Raw genomic sequence first — 10842 nt, 5'->3', positions numbered from 1 at the left:
CTAGGCATAATTCAATCATAGTTATTGCTGTTTTTTGCTTTTATGGTATTTATACAAAGAACCGAATAAAGCTTACTTTGATTTGATTTGAGTTGAGTTGGCTGAGCAAGATTCAAGGGAGTTTACCTGTTTCTGGATGAGATTATGCTGAATTTAGATTAAGGGCATGTGCCTTCTTGTTTCTGCCCGGAACTGGATTTCCTAACAACTTGTAAAGAACACCTTAGTGAAAAAGTTGACAATTGCTAACTAGAGTTAGTGCAAAAATGGATTTAAAAATTGTTTGTGCAAGTTTTGCATTAAAAGTTGGGCATAAATGAGGGCGTAGTTGAAGTTCAAGACAGCGGATCAAAAATTGAAGACAACATGTATCACACATACGTACTTGTGTGTTGGGATAGCAATGTCCTTTGCATGGCTTTGATGATGATCTTCCCTGCCTTGTTAGTTTCCAACAGCCTCTGCATGTTTTTCACATTTTTATTCTCAGTGAACATGACAATCACAATTGTTCATTGGAGGTATCCCTATTTACATGGTTTGAGACCTCTATCCTTTCAAACTGCCTGTACTCCAGCAATATTTCCTCATAGTTTACTTTAACCTCAATCTTCATGTTAAAAGAATAAGCAGCAGTTTCTTAGAAGACACTGTCTGTGACAAGATAAAAACAAAATTTAAAGGCATCTCTTTTGCTCGTTCACCTTCTGAACTCTGGTGTGGTTATTGAGGGCTACTGCAGCATACCCAGCATCCCTACTTCCAGCGCTTATGAACTCTGCCTCCTCTTTCTGCCAGTACCTACTTGAAAATGATGAAGCTGGGCTGTCTGGTCTCAAAATAGAAGAGCACTGGATTGGCTCACAGCACTTCAAGGAGACCTACAAGAGTCCATCCCAACGTAGGGTAATAAAGCCAGGCTATATACAGTGCTTGGAAGGGCCCCCCAAAAGTAAAAGGTGATGCTAGAGCTGATTGGTCAGCTCTCGGGATAAAGGCGGCCTTGTTTCATTAGTTCAGAGTGCTGGGAATTTCTCATCAATCAGAGCAGAAGCAAACTTCAGTCTAATTGGAAAGACTGCTGATATACATGGTTAGAACATTTGATTGCTATGTTTCCAGGAGCCCTCAAGTAGGACTATTGGATTGCCTAGAGAAACAGTATTCTGCCACTAAAGAAAACAATGTTGCCAGACTGCCCCCAGAGTTGATGCTTAGCTGCCTTCAGAGGAATAGGAGCTGTGCAGGATTTGGAACATATATGATCAAGAAGAACTAGTCTGGAGGTACGCGATGATGAAAGGTTGTATGTTTTAGTAAAATAAAAAACATTTTCTTTTTTTATGAAGCCCTCACCCACCAACCTAGTTGGTGGCATACTTCATCATCGGGCCCACCTGGTGACACCGAGTGTGTCCCTGATGTGCTTCCACGCCTGGTTTACAGCGGAGCAGGTATCTTTACAGAGTGTGCAGTGTGGTGATGTGAAAGTGAAAATAAAAAACTGTACAGTGGTCCCATTACCCACAAGGTTTATTTTAATGTTTGGGCCACTGGCAGTATTAAAAACAAGGCAGTGGATGTGCGTGGAGTGGTAATTAGGAGCTCCTACATCCAAAGAGGATTTGGAACAATCATCAATAATGGGGACCAAGATAAGGGTCGGTGCCTGTGCAGGAGCAGGGGATTCAGCCCATCACTTACTCATCCGCAAGAACCTTGTACACATCTCAAGTCCCAATGGATCTTTATTATCAACGTTAAATCTCAATATAAATCATTACCAATTATCATTATCAGTTTAGTCAATAAAGAAAGTTCAGTTGAGTTAAGAGGTTTTATTTTTAAATCTTTTTGTTATTCATTATTTTTATTTGAGTATTATTCTCCAAAGGTTATCAATGCAGTTTAACAATCAACCAATGAATAAGGAATCAAGTTAGTGAATCAAATTTTAGCATTAATACAATAAAAGTAACTAGTGTGTTCCATAAAAAACAGGATAAAGGTGTCAGTACAGATTTCCATGAAGGGATTCTGATGAGAGAATGGAGCATAAGCATAAAACTTTAGCAAAATAGGCCAGAAAGTATTTTCAGCTCAAATAAAGACAAATCGAAGGATGACTAAGACATCTCATTAAGAGACATTCCAAGAAACAAAGTACAGAGTCTCCTTTTAAAGGCAGAAAAAGGGAAAGGAGAAGTGAACACTCAGTCAGTCTGCTCTGTATCAAAGGATGGAAGAGTCTGAATCCAATCTTCCTAACTAGCTAGGAACACGTACTAATATAAACACACATTTTCTCTAATGCAACATTAAATGTTCTTTTTTCTTCATGTTGACAAATAAGATTTCAGTACGCTCCTGTGAACAAGTCTACTCCCCATCTTCCCACCAAAGTACAATCATCCTTTAGACGTGTGTCTTTGAATGTTGCATCAAATCCTTTCATGTTTCTCAAATCTTCTTTCCAGAAATCATTCTCCCAGGTCTTTACATGTTCTGTGGTGTGAACTTCACTGTCAGTCCTCTAATACAACAATATCTATTCGTTACTTAATAAACAGTAGTTTTCAAAGTTGCAACATCTGCAGCAAAATAAGAAAAACAACTTGCACAACTGTAAGTCAAAGTGAAAAAGAAGTATTTCAATATTTATGTGCCTTCACATTAAAACATGGCATTTATATATGTCATGTCTAAAGAATCAAAGCCTTATTGCTAGGCTACAGACCTATCATTTCTAAGTATGGTCGTATACAACAATTTTTGCATTAAAACATAATTAATTTGTAATCATAATTTCAGCAAATTTTATATTAATGAAAGCATTTTTATAAATAATTAAATTCTCGTAAGCACATGCATGAATTTACGGTGAACCTCCTTCATCCCTCACTTCTCACATTTGCACTTAGAAGCTTTCCTCAGAGCCTTAGGGCTTGACCTTTTCTTTTTCTGCTGGCCTGAAGATTATCCATGAGGAAGCTATAGAGGGTTAACAGCACTGCACACTGGAATCTATGTTAAAGTCTTTGCAGAAGTTGTGGATTTAGCAATTCTTAAACTCCCAACTGGTGTGAATCGAGATTCCCCCACCTCTGCCCCCTGGATTGTCAACACCCACTAGCATAGAGGTTTAAGAGAAATGCACTTTAATTCACCCATGGCACTTTAATTTACTTACCACTTTATGCGGTTCATAGGATATTATACTTTCAGACTTTATCCCTTTTTGTGGAACTGGAGAGCCAATAGTGCAGGCACTGGGAATTCACTGAAGTCCCCCACACAAACTCCCACAATTGTTTTCTTTGCCCCTTGATCCCCCTTTGTACCAAGATGCAGTGCTCCTTTTTTGTGGGTAGGGGTGTGGGATTGTGCCAGGTCGACGCCTGTAAACCACGCAGGATCTGTAGAAATCATCCCCAAGGCTTCAGTGTGTAATGCACTGTCCCTGCGGAGGCAACTCACAAGGGGATGCCTCTCTGGTTCCATCCCTGACTGCTCTTCCCGATAATGCAGACACAGTCAAAACAAATGAGCCCACACTGCTTCAGTAATGTGGGGACTGAAAGTGCAAATAGCATGGTGCAGATGAACCCAGAGTAGTGCATAGTAAAACATTGTAACATTATATCCATATCCTCAAAGTGACTGTGCATTGAGTTCAACAGTGTATGAACACAGAAGGAGTGGTGTAACCCTGGGATAAACCTCATAGGATGGGGCTGTTTGTTGCAATGTGTATATGTGTATGTTTTAGTATTTATAAAGCACAGCCCTAACTGACTAGGCTAGCAACAGAGCGCTGTACAGGGGACAGGCCCCAGTGGGGATACATAGCGGGAAGGGGACTGAGGGAGGCCGTAGAGCTAGTGGAAGAGGTCAGAAGTCAGACTTTTTGAGGCACTGATCCTTGAAGCAGTGAGTTTTCAGTCGCATCCTGAATTGTATGACGTTTAGTGATGTGCTGATGTCGAGGAGATGTTGTTCCATCATGTTTTCATTGCGTGCATTTCCATTTTATGTGTAGTAGTCAGCTGTGTGTGAATGAAAGTACTTGTTCCTTTTCAGAGAAAAAACCTTCAGCTAATTGGTAGCATTATTGATAGATATTATCAATGTCTGCTGAGTTCTGTGCTTCTAGTCCACACTACCTACCTGAGTAAGTTTTGGACTGCTCTGCCGCTGTGTTTTAAGAGTCTAAAGGAATGTAGTACTGAGGCCTCAGAGCACCAGAGGTAAATAACTCCATTTTTTTTAAATCGGGGCCCAGTGTCCCCTGATTGCCCAAGGCCCCCCGAATGTCTTCCCATACTATGTCTCCAGTCCCTTTCTATCTAAGAATTAATGATTTATTAGTGTTTGTCAGCTTGGATTTTCAGAGCATTGAGCATCTGATGTGGTGCATGCTTCTGCCCTCCGCCCAAGGCAGTACCAGGGCATCTGTCGACTGAATAAGGGCATAATGATCAGATAATTAAATCTGGTTTTGGTCAACTGACATCTACCTATGATACATTTTGTTATCACTCCTTTAAATATGACCCCTTCTCTCTGCAGTCTTCTTAACCACAGAATATCCACTACCAACATTTGCCAAAATTTCAGTCAGCTCTATTCCCTAAATCGGTATTACTGAGCAGTGCAGGGCATAGTAACACACCTTTAGACCAGCCTCTTGCAGGTCTTAATGTGGCCAATGTATTAGTAAATGGAAGGTCTCCTTGAGCAACCTACTGGATCCCACTCATGCTGAAGGAGCTGGCCACAGAGCCCCTCTTCCACGAGAACAATACACTGACCCTCGTAAACCAGGTGTTCACACTTCCACTTGGTGTATCTGTTCAGTAGTGGTAAGACATGAGCAGTGGTGAGGTAAACGCTCCACACTGACCCTTTTTCACACCACCTTGACCTACCACCACATGCTTGCCCAATGGATAAAGTCACAGCTCATTTGGCGGGTTATTTTGTTTTCTAATATGGACTGTGGCTATTTTTATGAAGGTAAAATGTAATGCCAAACCTTCTATGCTTTGATGACAATTTTATTGTGTTGACGAGTAAAGCCATTAACCAGTATTATTTAAACCGGTTTCCAAAAAACACACATAAGAATCTGGTTAAGCTGTGGTCATTCTGGCCAACTTGTTGGATGCCGATATGTGACAGGGAAGGAGCAAGGAAGTAATGAGTACAAGGATAATTAAATTGTCATGTTCTCTGTTGGAAGGCCACAATGTTAAAATTAACATCACGTTATTTTATTTTGATCTTTTGCAGTGTGCATCATATGGACATACTACGAGGTATATTTATTTTAAAAAATCATGCTGTGCAGCAAGTCAACTTGCTGCGCTGTGCTGCGTGATAAGGAAAGAGTAAGAATGCATGGTATCTACAATGATATGAAACATCCCTGAATTTTCCCTGCGCTGGTGCACAATATGCTACAAGCACCCTTGCACCATGGTACAAGGGTGTCTGTGGTGTAAGCAGGATTGTTTTTGTGCAGGAAGGGACACCTTCCTTCACAAAAACAATTGTGAGAGGCACTTTGCAGCACATATAGAAAAAAGAAGTAATGAGGAGAAATAAAGATATTTCTCCTCGTTGCACCTCACCTAGGGAGGCGTAGCATTTTAACGCATTCCCAGGTCTACAAGAAATGGTAACTCTGGGAATGTGCCAAAATCCATGGATGGATGCCTGAGAACACCCATGGGCCACCCATGGGAAGCCTCGCCAGGGCAGAGTAATGCAGAGATTTGTGTAAATCTCGATTTATCAAGCCGAGCAAGGCACCGCAAACAGGCCTTGCGTGGCTTGATAAATCTATCTTAAGAGTTGCATCGCTCTTTCGCCCTGTTGTGTGGCGCCATAGCAATGCAACTCTTTAATTAATATGTCCCTGCGTGAAGTGAAGGACATCAAGTGGACATCAAGTGCTTCAGCCGACCCACAATAGCAGCTGCTGTTACACTGACCTGACTAATACAACACCGATTTTATAGGAAAGTGCTGACAGTGAATATTTTTTTTTAGTTTAAAAGCTTTATTTGAAAAAAGTAACAGGATATACCAAAGACCAGCAATACAGAGTGAAGTAAAATGAAGGAGAAGCATAACAGAAGAATTGGTTAGCATATTAATAAAAATGAAAGCTGTTTAAATTTTATAAGGAATAAGGAAGGAAGAAGGGGAGGGGGGAGAGAGGGAGAGGGAGAGGAGGGAGAGGAAAAGGTTTCTTACACATTGGTGTAATAGAGTAATGCATTTGACAAAGGAATTGTGAATACATTCTTAATTAATTGATACGTATAATAAGCCAACAAGGATAAAACAGCAAAGGACAGAGAGGATACACATTCAAGGATGTTTAAAATTCTCAGAGTTGAAACGAGAATTATCAGCTAGAGCTAACTGGTCTAAATAGGTAGTAAGTGGCAGCCAAAATATATCTCTATTCATCATTGGCTTACAGGAGGAGGCGAAAGCAATATCAAGTCGATGAAAATGACAAAGACTATTCCACCAGTGTTGTACAGAGAGTTTGGTGAGAGTTTTCCAATTGAGAGCAATATGCTGGAAAGCTAGGGCGATCATAAGGTCGAAGAGACCATGAGTATGGGGGGGGGGGGTTAAATCTAAAGAATCAGAAAGACTTCCAGAGAAAAGAAGAGGAATGGAGTAGAAAATGAAGATATTAAAGAAGCGAGAGACATAGGACCAGACTTCCTCCCAGTAGTTAGAGACCGGAGGCCAAAGGAAAAGAAGATGCATAAGATTAGCATTAGAAGAACCACAGGTCCACAACTGGAATCAGTAGAGTGGGAAAAACGAGCTATCGAAGCAGGGGTGAGGTAAAGTTTATGGTAGAGGAAAAACATAGATTGGGTAAGAGAAGCAGAGCGAGAGATTTTTAGAGAACGAGCCAAAAGTTTGTCCCAGAAGACGATAGATTAATTCACAGCCCAGGTCAGATTCCCAAGAGAGTTCCAATTTGGATTTTGCATGTTCAGGATTGGGAGCAGAGAAGAATTTATAGATGAGAGAAGCTTTGGGTAGAGAGAGAAGTATCTTAAGGAGAGAATTCTGAGCAATAGGAAGAGACGAAGAGGCAAGAGAGTAATAAGTATCAAAAATAACCGCCATGAGAATAGTGAATTTCTGTAAAAAGGACCGGAGACAATGGAATAAGGCTTGAAACTGGGGGAAGGAACATGGAGTTAGTCCGTCAAAAAGATGTTTGACCCAGTTTATGCCCTTTAAGCTCCAAGCTTTCCAGAAAATGGTTCTGATATTAATAAGAATAAGGGAATTATGCCAAATTGGAGATTCTAAAAAGGAATCCCTAGATACGAGAGGGGGTTGCACCAAGGGTTTCAAAAGGGAACAAGTGTGATTAAACAGAGGAAGAGAGGGGAAAGGGGTTTTAGCAGAAAAACTAGAACTTCCTTTAATGAAAAGGTAATAACAAGGTTTGTTCAATGGATAACCAAAGGGGAGTAAAGGGGGAAGGTTCAGAAAGGATCCATTTCGAGGCCTGGCGAAGAGAAAACAACTTGTGATATAGACGAAAGTCAGGAAAGCTCCCACCTCCGTTAGACTTTGTTTTACGAAGAGGACATAAAGAGATTCTGGATTGCTTGTTCTTCCAAAGAAACTTAGAAAGGCAAGAGTCAATACATTTAAAGTAATAGGCAGGAATGTAAACGGGGAGCATCGAGAATGTGTAAATCAAAATTGGGGTAATCATCATTTTGATTGAATCCAAGCGTCCCCACCAAGAAAGAAAAAGGGGTTCCACAGAGGAAAGTAGTTTGTCAATTCGGGACCAGACAGAAGACATATTTAACTTAACAGAATACGCAATGGAGTTGGAAAACCCCATACCTAAATATTAGATTTTTGAGCTATTCCAGGCGGAAGCCTGTGGAAGAAAAAGAATGAGGAAGACAAAATGTAGTGAGGGGAAGAATTTCTGTTTTGTCTGAATTAATTTCATAGCCAGAAACAAGGGAAAATGAAGCAAATTCATTTAACAAAAGAGGAATAGAAGTTTTCAGCGCAGAAATAAAAAGTAGTATACCATCCGCATGAGCGGAAAGTTTTAAATGATGGTCACCGTAAGAAAACCTAGAGATGGAATCATTATTGCGAATAGAGGATAGGAAGGGTTCAAGAGCCAAGATGAAGAGGAGGGGGGAAAGAAGGCAGCCTTGGCGAACTCCACGTTGTAGAGGGAAGTAAGATGAGACACAGCCGTTGACTAATACCGAGGCTCTGGGATCAGAGTACAATAAAGAGATAAGTGAAATCAATTTGGGTCCAAAGCCATGCCACTTTAATGAGGCGAATAAAAAGGAGCAGTCAACTCTGTCAAAAGCTTTTTCAGCAGCAACAGAGATGGCTGCCCAGGATGTGGAAAGGGAGGGGATTATATTTAAAACATTGAGAAAAAGACGAGAATTATCTGACGTTAGTCGACCCCTGACAAAACCACACTGCTCCTTACCAAACTAAGTGAGGCATAAGAGGTTCCAAACGTAAAGCTAGTGCTTTGACAAATAGCTTATAATCAACATTAACCAGGGAGATCGGGCGATAATTTTTGCAAAACATGGGATCACGACCTTCCTTATGAATGAGGCAAATTGTGGCTTCCTGAAAAGAGCCTTCTGCCTTACCGGCAAGAAAAAAATGAATGAAAAAGGTTTAAGAGTTTAGGAAGTAACAAAGCAGAAAAATGCAATTAAAATTCAACAGAAAAACTATCCGGGTCGGGTGTGTTTCCTTTCGTTAAGGTATTCAGGGCAGTGGATAATTCATTAAGGGATAGATCTGTTTCGAGTTCAGAAAAATTAAGATGTGAATTAGAGGGAGGTGGAAGTTTATTAAGATACGATTGTATATGGGAGGTTGAAGGAGGAGATTCTGGGGTATAAAGATCCTTATAAAAAAGCTTAAATTCATTGAGAATGTCCAAATCCTTGTGTATGAGAGAGCCACTTGGAGAATAAATAGAATTAATTAGAGTGCGGTCTTTACGAGTTTTGAGGTAGTTTGCTAAAAGCTTACCTGCTTTATTGCGACCACCGTAGTATCGGGCGCTGCTACGAAGAAGTATTGAGGATACGTTATCAGTAGTAGTTTTATTAAAGGCTAATTTAGCACAAATCAAGTCTGCGAGATCCTGTCCATTGAAGAAGTATAACATTTGTGTTCTAAAGTTTTGACATGTGCTAATGCGTTTTTTCGTTGTTGAAGGAAACATTTCTTTTTTTTTAAACACAGTCTATTATAAAACCTCTCGCGGTAGCCTTAAAGGAATCCCATAAGATGTGGGGGGAGGAATTGGAATCACTGTTGAGGTAAAAAAATTCAATAGCAAAAGTGCGAAAAGAAGAAGAGAAGAGAGGGTCAAGAAGAAGAGAATTATTAAAACGCCAGCTGGAGGACCTGGGATGCGGAGGGAGCAAATCAAGATCTGTTACAACTAGGGCATGATCAGAGATAACAATAGGCCCAATAGAGGAGAATAGAAGATTTTGAGATAAAGACTAAGAGAGAAAAATATAATCTAGACGAGATAGGGAATTGTGAGGAGGAGAGAAGAAAGAAAGGTCCAGAGTATCGGGGTGGAAAAGTCTCCAAGAGTCCACAAGATGTGCTTGAGAAATAGTGTTGAGAAAAGGCTTATGAGGTTTGTGAGGAATGAAGCAAACCTGAGATCGGCGGTCGAGAAATAGATCTACAACTTGGTTGCAATCGCCTCCTAATATAATGAGATCATCCCTGAACTGAATACATTTCTGCGTAATCAGAGGCCAAAATGAACAATCAGGATGGGTAGGCCCATAAATATTAAAAACAGTTAAGGAAACATTATTAATTAATAACTTAGCTAGCAGCCATCTACCTTCTGTATCCGATTCTTGCGATATAATTTCACAATTTAATTTCTTGTGACACAAAATTATAACACCATTTTTCCTATTGGTAGAAGTGGAGAATAAAACTGAACCCACCCAGCCACTTTTTAATTTTAACGCCTCAATTTCTGTGCGGTGAGTTTCTTGCCAAAGAACCAAATCAGGGTTCTAAGAGGCAAGATGGGAAAGTATTCTCTGTCTTTTAATTTTACTAACAAAAACCTTTCACATTCCAGGAGATAACTCTGAATATAAAATCATTAAAAGTACATAAAGAAAAAATATGCAATAATAAAAAGATGAAATAAGAAGCAAATGGAAAAAAGGGAAAGAAGACAAAGGAAGGAAAGGGGGGGTCAATTGGAAGAAGAGAAGGAAATGATGTAACCCTTAGAAGACGGGAAGAAAGAAGGAAAAAGGGGAAGAAGGAAAGAGAAAAGAGAGTCAAGAAGAGACAGTACATATTTAAAAAGGATGACTGAAAAAACATACCTGAGGGAGACAATAAGAAATGACACAGCGGCAAGGACGACGCACGATTAGATGAAATGTCCGAACTCGGGAAGTCCGGAGCACACCAGAACAAGAAGAAATACGAAGATGGACCTAACAAATTAGAAGACAACAGACGAGCCTGTAGGAATAAAAAGGAGATGAAACAAACATCATATATACTAGAAAAGAGGTATAAGAACTGCACAATTAAGCCAAATAACAACAATACTGAGAAGTGCAAAGAGTTAACAATAGGTGTACAACTAAGCAACTGATCAACTATAAGAAGACAAATAAAGTCCATGGTGAGTACTGGAAAAGATTCGAAAAAGTATTTTGCCACCAAACATAAAAGATAGGAAAAACAAGTATAAACCATGCAACTGAAACATATTGTAAACAG

General features: G+C 39.9%; 1 long non-coding RNA gene across 4 annotated transcripts in view; it reads right to left on the bottom strand.

Annotated features, from left to right (window-relative positions):
- Positions 1–1945: 1945 nt before the first annotated feature.
- The window catches only part of LOC146862441 (uncharacterized), a 390897-nt gene continuing 382000 nt past the window's right edge, over positions 1946–10842 (bottom strand). For 3 of the 4 annotated variants that reach the window (XR_014978448.1, XR_014978446.1, XR_014978449.1), the window contains exons 4-5: positions 10437–10578; positions 1946–2623 (exon numbers count right to left, since the gene is read on the bottom strand). This is a non-coding gene — a long non-coding RNA (uncharacterized LOC146862441). The remainder of the gene's footprint in view (positions 2624–10436; positions 10579–10842) is intronic. The other variant, XR_014978447.1, reaches the window with a different exon arrangement.

The sequence above is a fragment of the Triturus cristatus genome, chromosome 2_2 (assembly GCF_964204655.1).
Source record: "Triturus cristatus chromosome 2_2, aTriCri1.1, whole genome shotgun sequence".
In the NCBI taxonomy this organism is placed as follows: domain Eukaryota; kingdom Metazoa; phylum Chordata; class Amphibia; order Caudata; family Salamandridae; genus Triturus; species Triturus cristatus.
This window is presented reverse-complemented; position numbering and strand designations above follow the sequence as displayed.